This window comes from Thermobia domestica, chromosome 15, assembly GCF_964235325.1.
Source record: "Thermobia domestica chromosome 15, izTheDome1.hap1.1, whole genome shotgun sequence".
NCBI lineage: Eukaryota > Metazoa > Arthropoda > Insecta > Zygentoma > Lepismatidae > Thermobia > Thermobia domestica.
In genome coordinates, this window is record NC_137468.1 from 158,762,384 (window position 1) to 158,780,373 (window position 17,990).

The 17,990-nt window shown below is 37.7% G+C and overlaps 1 protein-coding gene across 7 annotated transcripts in view; it reads right to left on the bottom strand.

Moving 5' to 3' along the window:
* The window catches only part of LOC145671318 (dual oxidase maturation factor 1-like), a 712,486-nt gene that overhangs the window by 427,165 nt on the left and 267,331 nt on the right, over positions 1-17,990 (bottom strand). The gene's annotated exons all lie outside the window — the stretch shown is intronic.

The following is a 17,990-nucleotide window of genomic DNA, read 5'->3' on the forward strand; positions in this document are numbered from 1 at the left end:
TTTCTCAAAATAATTTTCACACCACTTTTGGGCCAGACTTAATTTTTCCCATATTTCCTCCGAGGGTTCTACAAAATTTAAAAGTATGAAAAAGTTTGCTCGAGTCTCTATGGTTAGCGTCCATGCCTTTGGCTTAGGAGACACGGGTTTGATTCTCTGTAGGAGCTCTTAAGTCTCAATTTCTAGCTTTCTGCTACTTTATCAAGTGTTTCTCCTTCTCCTTTCTTTCTTTCTTTTTCTTTTTTTTTTGGTATTTATATAAACTATGTTGAAAAAAGCCTAGATTTGTGTGATGACATATGTAATGGATCTGCTTTCTTCAGTGGACTCATTTATTTGTTTCATAGTGTTTGTGTTCTTTTTCGTTTTAGTTAGTGTTGTGTGTTTTAGTTAGTACTCTTCCTTGTTTTAGTTAAAGATTTGTTTTAGTCAGTATTCTCTTTGTTAGTATTCTTTGTTTTAGTCAGTATTCTTCTGTTTTAGTTAGTGCTTTGTTTTAGTTAGTATTCTTCTTTATTTTAGTTAGTGTTCTTTGTTTTAGTCAGTATTCTTCTGTTTTAGTTAGTGCTTTGTTTTAGTTAGTATTCTTCTTTATTTTAGTTAGTGTTCTTTGTTTTAGTCAGTATTCTTCTTTGTTTTAGTTAGTGTTCTTTGTTTTAGTTCGTATTCTTTGTTTTAGTTAGTGTTCTTTGTTTTAGTTGGTATTCTTTGTTTTAGTTAGTGTTCCTTTTTGTTTGGGTGAGGGTTCTTCTTGTTTTAGTTACAGTTCTTCCCGAAATGTTTTGTTTTGACTATCCTATTTCGCCGTAACCGTTTTGAACCCGCACCAGCCGGCAATCCTGGAATTTACTTGTGCAAAACAGGTGTTGTGAATAGGTTGCACTGTGTTGTCTGTTCATGGTAGTAATTTATTAGAGCTTGTAATATTGTTGTTGGATAGGGTGTGTTTTCCTTATTCTCTTAATTCACGTCTCACATATAGCCTCACTGTTGACAGGGATGCTACGCTTCAATCTAACCAATCAAAACAGGAATTAACTCTTCAAGTTCTTTACACTTTCTTTAATTGTACCAAGCAACCACAAACAAAGGTGTCCATTTTGAATTAATCTTATGCTCACACCATCAATCCGATATCACGCTCCCTTGATCTGATGTTCAAAACATCATTTCGACATCGCGTTGACTCGAGCGTACACGCAATCATTTCGGTACTATGCTCACTTGACTTCACACTCACATCATTTCGATATCATTATTTAGAACTCGCGCTCGTTTCGTGAGGGCGAAGTTGAGTGAATGTGAGTTTCTAACTCATGAATCCGACGTCATGGTTGCGAGCACCTTTGGTCATAGAATAGTGGTTAGTGTCCTTGCTTCTCTATTGCAACATTCCGGATTGAAATCTGGCAATTATCCTGATAGGTTTCTCCATGATTGTTTTTCAGTTCCATCAGGCGCATAGTGAGATAGTGCTGTATCTTGAATATAGATCTTAGTTGACATTCTTCCCCTTCTTTGCTATTATACACGACGCTGAATGTTAATTTCCAGCCAGAGTGAACAATACCACAGGCTTTATATAATAGTTTGTTAAAGTATATAACTATCTGCTTAGATTTGTAAAATATTTGATAAACAATACATACATATTCTTCTGTAAAAGAACTGTTAATTGAAGTCATAATCTAGCCCAATGATTTTAAAATTATTCTAGTACAAATACTACTATACAAAGCCATTTTCTTTATAGGGACACTGGAAATATACCAGTACACATGAGAAACAAATATTAACGAATATCATCTTGACGCTATGAATCCAAGTTACAGGATAAACACATGTTAATGCAATAGGTGGATACTGTCTTGTATTGTGTATGTCTCGATAATAAGTAGGTCGCTATGGTTCAATGTTAGAGCGTTCATTTTAGTTTGCGGGGTTCCTGGTTCAAATCCCGCTCGCGATAACTGTGCTGTTTTGTGTAAATAAACACCATGTGAGTGGAGTTTATCGGAATTCCCCGTTTTCCCCAACTTTCTTCGTTCCATCATTTCATTTAACCTGATCATCACCGTTTCTTTGAGCGTACATTGCATAACCATTGTCTAACCATGAAAAAAGAATCATTTCGACAATAAGAAATTAACTGTATGTCATAAGGAAATAGATTTGTATCATATTTATTTTCAAAATTCTTTACACACTTTTGCTCACATGGGTAAAGGCCTAGAGACTCTTCCTCCCCTATTTCGGAAGGTTAGAGAGCTTCGAAACATGGTGTACGAGGAAACTAGAAAAGGAAAAAAATAAACAGAGGAATAATAAACAAAGATGTTTTAAAATGGGTAGGAGAGAAGAGGACGCTTCTATCCAGCATCTTTCGTAGGAAGATTAGTTGGATTGGACACATTTTGCAAAGAAATAGTCTTCTTCATACTGCCGTAGATGGAAAGATGGAAGGAAAGCGAGGAGTAGGAAGAAGATTCAAAGTGATCAATGATTTTAAAAAATATGAAAAAATATTCGGAGTTAAAAGAGAAAGCTCAAAATCGAAATACTTCCAGCCTTGAACTCCCATCCTCTTAATTAAAAAAAAAAAAAAAAAAAAAAAAAAGCTCATTAGTCCCGGGACCTGCGAACAGGCAGAATACTTAATAATCTGAGCCACGGGCGGTATGAAGGTAACATGCTACCGTATGATACTTGGATGAGGTGATGTGGTTTACTTCATGAGCCCATTAGAAGTAAGATAGTAAACTTCGCTCCACCGGAGATCAAACTCGGACCATTGGCTAATAAATTTCACTGATTGTCTTGATCAAGTGGCACGGATCGTCATGCACCACCTCAAACGTAGAGGTAATTGATGCAGCGGGGTTTTAGTTCTTGGTTGAGAATGGCTTTATGTGGTGTCAACCAAAGACGATGGTACCCTGAATAACCGTAAAGAAACCACTTCTCTCTACACGCCAGCACTTTATCCAGAAATGGGTCCTCCGCCGACGAGATAATAAAGGAACACAGGCAGTTGCTCGTGTCGCTTTTTGACCCACAGACTCATGTTAGGCCTCGTCTCACTGAAGGTGTTGCGAATGTCTGACACATTTGACCATTATCGGCCTCAATAACCACCCTGATTGTCTATTTTGTTTATGGTTTATGGATGTCCCATACATGGCGCATCCTGGTTGAACTCATTGTCATTATCAAATTTGTTTAACAACTGTTGTACTGTTCATTCATTTACCACATTCCTACCGATTGTCTTGTACATTTTTCCTTCAGCGTTTAAGCTCCTAATGCATACAAGCCCATAAAACACTGCTTGAGTTTCTAATGTCACTCTTGCTCTTACTGAGGTGTGGTGAATAGACGTCCAAACTCGCTCGTCCGGCTCCTGAACCTAAACAGTCTCGAGTACAACAATTGGGTGAGGGCACGTGTGTGAGCCCAAGTGCTGTAAGTAGATTGCAAGCCAGAGCATGAGTTCCAGCGAACACGAGCCCCACAAGATTAGTGAGTGCGAGCACGAGCGACTTTGAATTCCACTGAGGATAGCGAGTTCGATACCTTAGTAAACGAGACCCAAATGACATAAATAGGCTCGAGATCGAGCTAGCCTACCTAGCCTTACTGAGAACGAGTTCGAGCTTGAGTGAGTACGAACCTGAGACAGCTTGTATCTCAATTGAGATTAACGAACACAAGCCCCTTTGAAGATAGTGAGTCTCAACCCAAGTAAGCCCCGACTACAAAATAACTACTTCTGCTGTTGCAGTCCCACAACCAGCAGGCTACAACGGGAGCATGCCACAGACGGTACATGGCATACAAGCTATATCACAAACTGGTCATAGGAGCCGCAGTGGCTCAGAGGCACAGCGCTCAAATCTTGTGTGTACGATCCCTGACCCGATCCCAGCCCACGCCCAGTAAACCTTCTGGTGAACAAGCACCGTTTGCGTGTTCTCTCGTGATTTTCCCGTTTCTTCCCACTTTCTTCATTCCATCATTATCATTCATTTCATTGTCACCGTCTCCCTTATCCTCAGCACATACAAGTGGAATGTTAAACTAAAAAAAAAAAAAAAAAAAAAAAATGGTCATCCGTACACACATCGGTCATAGTAGCCACATTTTACAGGTTCAAAGTTGGTCAAACGAGCTACTGATTACACCTTCTAGATAGCCCAATTTTTAGTAGAGAAGCGTAAGCGAGAACGAACTCCATCTTAAAAAAAAAAAAAAAGAAAAAAAAAGAAAGAAAAAGAAAAATATCGTCTTCGACTTCTACCAGAAATTCGGGCAACCTAGCAAATCTAATGATCGTATTAAATGCCCTTATGCCTACAAATCTATAGCGTGAAAGAAGGTGTAACTTTTTTTTTTTTTTTGAAGAGGAGAAAATGAAATGTCTTTTAAAAATAAAAGTTTAGATTGATTTGATTTTCAGTTTAGCGTCCATTTCTACAAAGAGACTATATGAGACGTGAGCCTACAGCTTAATGTGGGGTCCGAACAATGAGCACACGCCGGGAATCGAATCCGGGTCTTTCACGTCAAAGGCGCGTATGCTAACCGCTTAGCCACAAGAGAGGCCCTAAATCTAGCATCAAGGATATTTTGTGCACAATATTTCATAAGCAAACGGCGAAAGAAAGAAACGAACAAGCAAGAAAGCATTCACAGCAGTATATATTAAAAAAAGGAATTTAAAAATGAAGTACGAAGGGACGAAAATATTGACCCTTTGAATATTTGTCATTACATTTGACCCAAAAGTCTGATTTGCGATAGAAACGAAATCATATTAGTAGTAATGAATTAGAAAAGAAACGATCGACCAGAATCTTCAAAATTTATCCTTCTTTCTCTCTTTTCTTTGACTGAACTTTGTTTCTCCTTATTTCGAGTAGAATTAGAAAAAAATGGACCAGAATGATCAAAACTTATTTTCATCTCTTGCTATTCTTTTCTTTCTGTTTTTGACTGAGCTTAGTATCTCCTTATTTTGATTAGAATTAGAAAAAAAAAAAGATCAATAAGAAAACTTTTATTTACAACGAACTTGTGAAAGAAGTTATTACTGAATTCTCTCTCTCTCTCTCTCTACACACACACACATGTGTGTGTGTTGTCTGTTATTTCGATTTTTATTTTTCAATTTTGAGCCATCCACTCGATAGAGCATCAAGAATTTTTCTTGTCACTCTTACTAGGGATGCGCACGAGACGAGTCGAGACAGGATTTCCCTGACAAAATCCGAGTCGAGACACGGCTCTTCTAATAGAAAAATATACATTTTTCGAGTCGAGACATCTCTTTTACAGCACATTTACGAGACGAGGCAGCCACAAATCTTGTCTCGTGCGCATCCCTAACTCTTACCGTTCCCCAGATACTGACCAAAAAAGTTCCGATTTCGTGAGATTTAAGGAGTCATATCTCAGGAACCGTAAGTCATACAGAGATGATATTTTGCGAATTTTTCAATTTCAAGCCCTCTATTTTGAATATGTGTCTTCGTAAAACAACATATCGTAGAATGTTTTAACAAAACTTTTAAACAAAACATGTGGAAAAAATTTAGTACTCAAGGAAATTATAAATAGATAGATATATAACAAGAATTCTTTAATGAGTATAATAATAAAGTACATAAAATAATTGGTATAAAACCTGTAGAAGTTAATGAGAAAAATTAATTCTTTTTCAGTTTGTTCTAGCAATGCTCTTGGAGCATTCTCTCAACTGGTTTTCTTCTGATATCCGAAAGTACCAGAATATAGGGCTTGGCTACACTAGTCACACCAACAGTGAACCAAAGTCGATTGATGGGCGATGAACGGAAAGGTGAAGAACGTTCATGGCTGTTGCAAAACAAGGAAAGGCCGCCAGCCAGCTCACCAACTAATCAGATCACCCAAGATAAAGCTATCTGCAATTGTGGCGGCCTTGCCTTCAGATCATTACCGAATCATTTCAATGCAAAATCCTCGTTATGACTTCTTATGCCAAGTCATGTTAAAAGGTAACAACAGACAACTCAGCGCGGAACAATAAGTCGAGGACCTTCGTTTAAACTTTTTTATCTGATCGTTACACAATGTGTTCTTTTATCCACAGACTAACTACCTTGATGGTTTCTCCTTCTTTTTGTGTTTATTTGAATTTGTAACTAGATGGCGCACCAATAAGTCCTCCTCCTCGAACGCAATTTGTCAATTAACTGGTCATATTTTGCAAGCAGTATAAGGTGCATTTTTTTAAGTTGTCGTTTATTCCAGCAAACGAAGCCTTGAAGTCGAGGAACTTGGCGGGAGAAAGGTGTCTTTGCAGTTCGGAAGAGAGGACCTCAAGATCATCTGTTATGAAATATTACGTAATCGATATTCTGACACTTTTCTTCTCCCACTAGTACTAGATACTTAATCTAAAAGGTCTTTCGTTTGATTTGATTGATCCGTTAACGTAATACGTAGATTGATCTAAGGTATCTTTGTGTACTTTGGATTGGATAAATAATAATAATAAAAAAAAGAAGGTATTTCGAAGACTTAGTCAAGAGAGAGAGACTTGATCAACTTTCTGTGCACACAAGCAATGCACTCGAAAACAATATGTTGTAGTTTATTGTGTCAAAATCGTTAACCTTCCGAAATTAGTTTTCCCAAAGTCAAGACCAAGCTCGGAAAAGCGTTATATTCCTTTCGTGCAAAGTTTCTTTCAGGTTTACTTCCTTTGCCGGCTTTTACAGGCTTTACCTGCCCGAAGTTGGCCAACTGTTCTATATAAGTTGTCAATTTTCAAACGGCATCTTGTCTACCAAACAAAATTTTCCAGAAATCGAAAAAAAAAGCGCTCTGGAACCTCAAATTTTCACTAATATGTGCTATTGTTTGAAGAAGTATAAATGACGGGCAAATCAATGTTTGCTAACAAATTGAACAAATTCTATGCAATAATTTGAAGGAAACATTAAGAAATAATTTGAACAAGAGTCATTTTGGAACTGTTTGAAGGACAAAACATCTTTTGGAACTGTACGAAGGCATTTTGTCATGAAGATAAGGAGTTTCGGAAACAAAAGTGATATAATGATGTAATGTAATTATTTGTTTTTTATAATGGACACAAAATAAAACTGATAGCTATACAAGAAATTATTGTTGTAATTTCTGAAATAGAACGACGTATGAATAAATAGTATAATGACTGGTTTGGAACATTTTTCAAAGCAGATGATAATATTATTAAACAGATGATAACTCCTCTTTAAACTTCACGAAACTAGACTTAAAAAAAAACCGCGTGATGAAAGTGTTTGCATGATAAACAACAGTTTTTTACAGATGATTATGAGTGTGAATAATCGTCTCGTTTGTACGTATGCTGTAAATGAATATTTCTCCATTCTTCGTCCGGCATAATCATTTTCTGCTCCTTCTTCCTCTCTAAGGCTATCATCACACTTGATATCCATGTAGAATTTCAAGGAAGGAATATCCTGCCAATCCGTTCCAACATGTAGTTTAAGCAATCGTCTGATATCGCCTGTTCTTACCCGGTTATAACGTAAGCAAGGGCGCCGATTTCTCTGTAAATTGGGGGGGGGGCATTCAGATATAGAAGGTATATATGTGAGAATTTTAAGACTAATTGCACTCAAATTATGCCGAATATTGTATATTCATAAATACAATAGGGGGCCTGGCCCCCCAGGATCGGCGCCCTTGGACTTAAGATACTGTCCTTAGAATGTACTGTGTTAAGATAAAAGAATACATTTTTAACTATTCTGAATTTAGCTGTGACTAGTGGACGAAAGTCGCTTTAAGAATATTTTTATTTACATACTACAGATGTCTAAATAACAAGAAACCGTTTGTTTGTAAATGTAAAGATTTTCCCTCCGCCATTTTCGTTTGTTAGACGTGAACAAGAGCCAGTTCGTAACTGTATGACAACATTTCCCACATTTGAACGTAATTTGCAACGCTTATCGGATATTTTTGGAACTATAAACCTTATATCACATGAAAGCTATGGATACCATTGATCCAATGATGCCAATATCTCAAAATCGAACTTTCTTGGACAAGATGCCGTGTGGAAATGGACGACTCATATATGAGACGTGGATCTATGGTGAAATTCGAACCACCTTAATGCGTTCAATGCTCTCCCATTGGAAATCAAACTTGGGGCCACGTACACCCAAAGACACTTGCATTGGCCACTAGACAAGTAGGTAGTAAATGTAATATGATAGATCATAAAATGGAATTTTATGCAAGCAAGGTGTATTAATATTGATTGGATAAGTTTGGCATCGAAAACAGGCAAATGTTCCCTTTTGTTTCTGTGGCAATGAATCCTAAATTCTATAAACCACAGAGTAAATTAGGTATTATGGCATAAGTTACAATGTAACGAAAAGCAGTATTTACATGCTACATACTAACTAACTAACTAACTAACTCTATGGCCTATGGAACCCGGAGGTTGAGTGCCGCGTTCACAAAAGCTCTCCACTGACTTCTATCCTTAGCTAATTGAATCCAGTTTCTACTTTGTATTCCTATCTCTGCGAGATCCATCTTAATATTATCCTCCCATCTGCGCCTAGGTCTTCCTAATGGTCGTTTTCCTATGGGTCTACCAGTCAAGACTTTGAAAGCGTTTCTACTTTCTTCCATTCTAGCTACATGACCTGCCCACCTAAGCCTCCTAGACTTGACGACCCTAACAATGTTGGGTAAGCCGTATAAATTATTTAATTCCTCGTTATGAAGCTTCCACCATTCCCCATTCTCGTTCCTCTTAGGTCCGAATATTCTTCTCAGGATCCTGTTCTCAAATACTTTCAGTCTATGTTCTTCCCTCAGAGTAAGCGACCATGTTTCGCAACCATACAGAACAACAGGCATGATTATCGTTTTATATATTTGAAGCTTCAAATTCCTCGACAGAATTCGCGACGACAAGAGATTTTGAACCGAATAGTAACACGAATTCCCTGCTTTTAGTCGACATTTAATTTCTTCGTGAATATGATTTTCGTCTGTTAATATTGATCCTAAATATTTGAAAGTATCCACTTTATCAAAAGTATTATTTAATATTTTAACGCATCCACATTTTGCCGTATTACGGTCCCGACGCACTTCCATGTATTTAGTTTTCTCTGCATTTACTTGTAAACCCATGTCCCTGCAAGCGTTTAATAATATCTCTGCATTTATTTCTACTGTTCTCCTATCATCCCCTATTAAATTTATATCATCAGCATATGCCATAACCTGGTGAATGCCGTTCAACTCTAGGCCCTGGTTGCTATCTTTGATTTTCCTTATGGCGTATTCCAGCACAAAGTTAAATAATAATGGCGACAACGCATCTCCTTGTTTCAGGCCATTTTCGACGTGGAAGCTCGTGGACAAAAATTTTCCTACCCGGACTTTACTTTGGGATTCACTTAAACATATCTTAATTAATCTAATTAGCTTTCTCGGTATTCCAAGCTCTGTAAGAACGTTGTATAATGTTTCTCTCCTAACCGAGTCGTAAGCCTTTCTAAAATCAATAAATAGTTGATGTACCGGGGTATTGTATTCCCACTTCTTTTCGAGTATTTGGCGAATGGTAAATATTTGGTCGATAGTTGATCGATTTCGTCTAAATCCGCACTGATAATCTCCAATATTTTCATCTGCGTATGGGGTCAGTCTTGCTAACAGAATATTTGAAAGGATTTTATAGGATGTTGACAGAAGAGAAATGCCTCGATAATTATTACAGTCAGTTTTGTCGCCTTTCTTGTGAATTGGAACAATGATTGACTCTTTCCACTCTTGTGGCAATTCTTCCTTGTTCCAGGTAAGGAGAATGAGTTTGTGTATCTTGTTCCACAATTTTTCGCCTCCAGCTAAAATTAACTCAGCCGGAATTTCATCTACACCCGGAGATTTGTGTTTCTTTAATTTCTTTATAGCGGCTTCCACTTCTATTCGGGTGGGTTCTGGAATATACGGTTCTGCGGTGTGTATCTCCTTTTCTCCACGCACATTAGTTTTTGGCTGCGTGTTCAGCAAATCGTCAAAGAAATCTTTCCATCTATTTAAGAGGCTATCCGTATCAGTGAGAACTGTTCCGTCAGATTTCTTTAATATACAAGCACGAGGTTGATAGCCTTTCTTAAATTCGCTGATCCCCTTATACATGTCCCGAATATTTTTATTTTTCCTATTATCTTCAAGTTCCTTAACTTTAGCTTTCAAAAAATCCCGTTTCTTTGTTCTAAAAGTTTTGGAAGTTTCCCGCCTGATATCTGCGAAATTTTGTGTAGTTGTTTCATTCGGATTTTGTAGCCACCGTAATTTTGCCTGTTTTCTCTTCTCTACTAGTTTAATGCATTCTTGGTCGAACCATGGTTTGTTCCTACGTATTTCCGCGTGTCCCAATTTTTCTATTGCTGAACTTTTAATGCTATCTCTAATTTCAATCCAAGTATCCTCAACACTAGTGCACTCCGAGTCTTCTAAAACCGCGAATCTATTCGAAACTTCAATCTGGTATTCCTCTCTTACCTGGCTCTCTTCTAATTTCTTTAAATTAAATCTCTCCGTTTTCGGACATTGAGGATTACATTTATTCAACGATAATCTCTCCCGTATTATCGCTGCTACCAGGTAGTGATCAGTGTCACAATCAGCCCCTCTAAACGACCGGACGTCAATTATGCTAGATTGTCTTCTTCTATCTACTAAAACGTGATCAATTTGATTATGTGTTTTTCCGTCTGGTGATGTCCAAGTGTATTTATGAACGTCGCGATGTGGGAATTTTGTACTCTTCACGATTAGGTTTTTGGATGTTGCAAAGTTCACGAGTCTAACACTGTTGTCATTACTTTCCTTATGCAAACTTTCGTTCCCTATAATCGGTTTGAAAATATCCTCTCGTCCTACCTTCGCATTGAAATCCCCTAATAGAATCTTCATATGGTATCGCGGGAGTTGGTCAAATATCCGTTCAACTTCTTCGTAAAAACTATCTTTTATATCGTCACCCTTATCTTCAGTTGGAGCATGTACATTTAAAACAATAATATCACACCACCGTCCCTTAAGAGTAATAAAAGAAAGTCTGTCAGTAACAAATTCAACCCGTTTAATTGCTGGTAATATTCGTTTGTGAACGAAAAACCCTGTTCCTAACTGGTGATTTTTATTTCCTTCCCCGTAAAAGAACGTAAAATTTCCGGAATTCTCAGATCCATTTCCTTCCCACCTAACTTCCTGAACTCCTACTAAGTCCATCCTGTATTTCTCTAACTCACTAGTTACAGATTTTAACGCGCCTGCCCTATAAAGACTTCTAATATTCCATGTTCCAAATCTCATGTCCATTTTCTTTTGCTGATGTCGTGCCAAGTTATCAGTCCTTGTCCGAGGCTTTTGTGAATGTTTCTGAACAAGTACCTTTTTTTTTTTTTTTTACAGGATGAGGGTGTTAGCCTTACCCAAACCCCCAAGCTGGAGGACCACTCCTAGTCGTCTGTCCACGACTGCTTATTCAGTATATTCGCAGCTAACCTCTATATCTAGAGGCCTTCTCCTCGATCCGCAACCTGAGGACGCGCCATGCCGTGGTGACAGGAACCCACGTTACAATGGACATACTACATACGTGGTCTCAAATTACCATTATCATTTTGCCTGTTTTCCTTTTTCTATAAATCTTTCGCCGATCACCTTTAATAATCGTATTGCATCTCTTATACCCTTACCTCTCCTGAATCCGAACTGTTTCTCCTCAACTTTATCATTTGCTTTTACATACAACCTTCTATTTAGAATTCAAAGCAAAATTTTTCCTGCATGTGACATGAGACTAATAGTTCTATAATCCTCACATCTCTCTGGGTTCGATTTCTTAGCCATCGGTATTATTATCGTCTTTAGGAAATCTTTTGGCCACTCTGCTGTTTTATGTATTTCATTTCAGAGTTGAAACAATTATTTCTTTCCTTTGTCTCCCATATTCTTAATGAATTCGATTGGTATATTATCTATCCCGGTTTCCTTTCCATTCCTACTATCGAATACTGTTTCTTTTTTTTTTTTTTTTTAAACTCATCCCGAAGAATACTAAATTCTTTATCATCCTCGCCTTACTTCATTTCCTACTTCAACATCTAGGCCACATGGTCTATCACTACTCTCATATGGAAGGGCGTGCGGTGGCTTGGTGGTAGAGCGTTCACCTTCGGTGCTTGGGGTTCCTAGTTCGATCCCAGCTCGCGCCGTGTGGACCTTATGGTGGACAAACACCGTGCTCCTGGGTTTTCTCGGGGATCTCCCGTTTTCTCCCACTATCTACATTCCACCATTCCACTCATCTCTCATCATCACCGTCTCCTTTAGCCTAACCGGCTAACTTAAAGATTTCATTTCATTTTCCTACTCTCATATAAATCCTCAACATATTCTCACCATCTTCGTAAGACTTCACTTCTCTCTCTATCTTCGCATTCTTATTTTCTACAAGCATCGTAATATTACCTTCTTTCCTCCGAAGTTCAATACATTATATAGCTGTAGATATCATATAATAAGAAGACGGAAATCAGAATTGGTTTGGTTCGATTTGAATCTAGCTTCCCTGACAGCAACGAGTCTGTATGAGACGTGGACTTACGCCTTAACACGCGATCAACAACACACAAGCTCACACTGGGAACCTTGAAACCCGAATTATTTCTTATACAAGATAAACTGGATATTCTTATTCCAGAATCAACTGCTTCAACACCATTAACTGTGTTACTCAACCCATTTACAAACATTATACCATTTTACTAAACAATTGTATAAATAAGGATGGCATTGTATTCTGTTTTGATAATCTTACTGTATATATGTGCTTTTTTTTTTATAATATGCGTACACAATTGCATATATGAGAAGATTCTATATCTTGTTTATTATTACAAGTTAATACACAGTAATGTTGCACCAGTGATTGCATTGACTTTCACTTCTATTATTTTTTTTAATCAGTATTATTTAATCTTAATCTTCTATAGAGTTACGCCAGAGGTTTGTTTTGCTAGGTATCTCGTTGTTAAGAAGTTCCTTTGATAATTAGACATTAAAACAATAATAAGCACTCGCTTCTTAGGAGTATATCAGACTCAAGGCCAAGAGAGATACTTGAATAATGTTTGTATGAGATGATCATGATCATTAATACAATTTACAGCATTACTTAGTAACATATTTACCTTGTAGTTTGCACAGTGTATTCTTATGGATTATTTATGTAAACACGCCACTAGTAAAGAGATATAACAAGAATAACACACAGACAGTGAATCATATTTTATGTGCGAGAAAATTTTAGTGAAATTCTACTATTACTATTTAACGAAACAAAAAACAAAACAAAAAAGGAACATGTGTCCTAATATGGACAAACTTTTTTTGTCCCGGCAAAAATATATGTATTGTTAAGGGATAGAACCAAGGGCGTACTGACCGAGGGAATTTACCGGGTCCGCAGGGGCGTACATGTAAGGGCCTGGTTCGTATATTATTAGTTAATCTTCAAAATAACTCAACGCGTTTTATCACTTTCTTAACTGACGTTTATTATTTGACTATGAAAAGTATATATTATTAACTTTTCTGCACATATAACAAAATATATGGAACTTCATACACACACTTCTTTACTCGTCAATATGTCTACGTATAAGTACATTTATTTACGACGTTGCTATAGTAACCACAACTCTTATTTTAGTTACCGTTTACAAAACAATAATCTCGAAATCTCTCTCTCTATATATATATATATTTTTCTTTCTCTTTTATACATTATAATGTTCACATAATTCGCCTCTGATCCCTTTCTGAAAATAGGCACAGATTGCCAATGATACATACAACGTTATCGTTGTATACACAGGGGGTGGGTCCTGGGGATCCGGATCCCTCCCCGAAATCCCGACTTTTTTGTAAATGTAGTCTACTTTGGGGGGTAATTTTCAGAAATATTTATATAATTTAGCCTCAAATTGTATTTGGAACCTCCCCCGAAACACTTTAGATCCCTCCCGAAATAAATTCCTGCGTACGTCCCTGCGGGTCCGGACCCCCTTCCCAAACTACATAATTCTTCTGAATAATTGTGCTGTGTTTTCACGAGGGGTGTTTTCACGTAGAGTCTATCTATTCCTGAACCCCGTCCAATCTTAGCAAATCGACAGAGTTTTGTACAATTTCTTAACCCCTTACCGCATGCCGTGCCATACATGGCACATACCCTTTTTTCACTTTAGCTTTTCTGTGATTTATCAAAGGCATCAAATTACTGTTTTGTCTGCTGTGTGAGATATTGGCGTGTATGAATAAGAGATTTTGATGTCATCTGGCATGTTCTTTGTGAGTTGTTAGTGTGTCATATATGGCACTTACTTATTTCTCGTCGGAATTAAGTGAAAAATCTAAAATTCAAGTTTAATTCATTTTTCAAGTTCCCATATGAGGATTTTAATACTGATCATTTTTTTTTTTTTCGCTAAAAGAAAAAAAATCATGCAGAAAGGGGTTAATGAAATTATACTTGCTTTAACAAAGAAATAATAATTGACGTGTTTTAAAGATTTTATATCTTACATTTTATTTGAACTCTTTTTTTTTCTTTCTTTTATAAAAACAATTTAATTCTATCAATTTTTCCTAAGAATATAGGGTGAAACTACTTGAAAATAATCTATCGTTATCTCGGGTATAGAATAACACAAGTTCAATACTACACGGACATAGTATCTTGAAGTATTGTACTTGAAGTATTGTACTCCTTCCCAGCCTTGGACTCCTTCCAACAAAAATTTCTGGGTGCGCGCCTGAAAAGAAACCTCAAATTTATGGGCACAGACAGTTTTCTTTTACCAGCAATGTTTCAGTAAGCCGTTCACAACAAATAGGGATTATTCTCTACTCATAGCAGTGTTGGGCAAATTTCAATTGAATTAACAATTAACAATTAATTTGTAAATTTAATTGTTAATTGCAATTAACAATTGAAATAAGTAATGGTTAATTGTTAATTGCAGTTGGCCATTAAAAAAGGAGAATCAATTGCAATTGATCAATTGATTGAAAGTAATTGCAGTGGAAAGTAATTGCAATTGAATTCTGTAATTCAATTGCAATTGAAATTAATTGGCAATTGATTCAATTGCAATTGATTTCCACAGCAATTACTTTCAATTGATTGATCAATTGCAATTGATTTTCACTGATTAATTTTCAACACTGTAGTTCAGAGAGGGCGTGGGGCAATGAAAACTTTAGCCACGACCAATTGACTCACCACCCGTCGTGACCCACGACCCACCGTGACCCACTCTGACCCACCACCCACCATAAATCACTCTTACCCACTGTGACCCACAGACCCGCCAAAACCCATTGTCATCAACTCTGACCCATGATTCACGCCCTCTTCTCTACTGACTAAAGAGTTTAAACTTGTAATAAAACAAGCCTATAAAATTATCACTCATCGGAGTTTGAATTTCTACGATCAATCGCTCAAGCATCGCACTAATACAATAACAGCGGATCTGACCTTTCTAATATAAATAAAATAGTTTGTTCGTGTGTCTGTGTGTCTATCTTTGTGCGGCCTGTGGACGGGACGAGTGGACCGAAAGTTTTCAAAATTTGGTCACGGGTAGCTTGGTCTAGGCCCCAGACCAAGACGAAGAGGTTTTTTTTTTTTTTTTTTAATTCCTTACTATGGGGTCTCCAGGAGACGTTTACCGGGACCGGCCTGGGGACCAGACAAGTCGACCGAGAGTTACCAAATTTTGGTCAAAGATACATTGGTCCAGGTTTCACACCAAGGCAAAGCTTTTTCGAAAAAATTCGAACCAGGGGGTCTCAGGGGGGCGTTTACCGGGACATGTAAAAGTAGTAGAAAATGACCGATATCAGTGTCGATTTCATAGTTTTCGCGGTCGCTGAGATCAATGGTGAAACTCCGATCGCATTAACTTCCAAATTCACCGTATTCTGCTACGGGCCGTGGGTCAATGGGGGGGGGGGAAATACCGAAACGTACAAGTAATCCAAAATGACCGATATTAGTGTCAAATCCATAGTTTTCGCGGTTGCTGATATCAATGGTGACACTACCATTAGCGATGACTTTCAAATTCATCCACCGTTGTATGCGGGCCTTAGGTCACCAGAGGGGGGAATTCCGAGACATGTAAAAAAATAATCGAAAATGACCGATATTAATGTCAAATTCATAATTTTCGGGGTAGCTGAGCTCATTGGTGAAACTCAAGACCGCGTTTACTTTCACATTTAGCCCCCATCAGATAAGAAACGGGGGCATTATGAAGGGGATCACGAGACATGTAAAAATAATCCACAATGACCGATGTCAATTCCGTAGTTTTCGCGGTGGCTGAGATTAATGGTGATACTTTCATTAGCGATGATTTTCAAATTTAGCCAGCATTGTATGCGGGCCGGGAGTCACCGGGGGTGGGGAATTGCGAGACATGTAAAACTAATGGAAAGTGACCGATATTAGTGTCAAATCCATAGTTTTAGCTGTCGCTGAGATGAATAGTGATACTTCCACAGGCGTTGACTTCCAAATACAGCCCCCATCGGCTGCAGACCAGAGGCATTGTTTTTTTCAAAATTGGAACCAGAGGATTATAGGGATTTTTACAGGCATATGTAAAAAGTAGTAGAAAAGGGCAGATGTTAGTGTCACATTCATAGTTTTCGTGGTATTAGTTGGGGGTTGGTGGGGGCCAGAGGAGATTGTTTCACAATACGAACCAAGGGGGTCTGAGGGGGTGTTCACCGGGACATGTAAAAGTAGTAGAATTTGTGTCGAATCCATATTTATCGGGGTTGCTCAGACGTATAGTGACACCCCCGATAGTGTTTACGTTCAAATTCAGCCCCATCGGCCTTCCCAATGAAAGCACATGTACGTTGTTGGATATATATTCACACAAAATATATCCAATGTTAGAAATGTTTCTTAATTGTTCTCCCGTTGTTCAATTTGTTTACATTGATATTTTATCTGATCCGTGCGAAGAACGGGTATAACAGCTAGTACGAAATGGTAAAGTGTTTGTTATGGACCAAATTACAATGAATTCAATTATATATAAATAGATAATTATTATAATTATAACTAATAAATATTTCCTTGTTGAATCATAGAGCTCCTCCGTGGTTAAGCGGTTAGCGTACGCGCCTTTGGCGTGGGAAACCCGGGTTCGATTCCCTGCGGGAGCTCATGTGGTTCGGATTCCACGTTAATCAGTAGGTCCATGTCTCATATAGCCTCGCTGCTGACCGGGACGTTAAACCCCAAAAGCAACTCAAAATCAAATCAACTTGTTGAATTATACATATTTTTCAGTGGAAAAATGAATACAATTTAAAAGTCCCAAATCAACGTAAAGTAGACCAACTTAAAGGAAAAATGTATAAAATTTTCCATATAATTAAGCTTACAAACTTAAAATTTCCATGTAATTAAGCTAAATTACCATTTTTGTGTCGTTTTGTGCGCCTATTTCCTCGTTTTCTGCGTCACCGGAAATGGGTCAACGTTATCCTACAAATATGGCGGAACAAGTTAATGTTGTTCCGTCAGGAACGATTTCGAGGTCGTTTCCTTCACATCGTCTTGTGCGTGTTTTCTACCGTTTTGTAAGCCTATTTCCACGTTTTGTGAATCAATGGTAGTGGGTCAAAATGGGCATTCAATGTGGGAAGAAAACTGATCCACTCTCCCACCAGTATCGAATTTCAAGGTCGCTTTTTTCGCATTGTTTAGTGCATATTTATACCGTTTCTGCGCATACTTTCACGTTTTGTAGGCCAACGAAAGTGGGTCAAAGGTGACCTACAAATATGGCAGAGAAAGA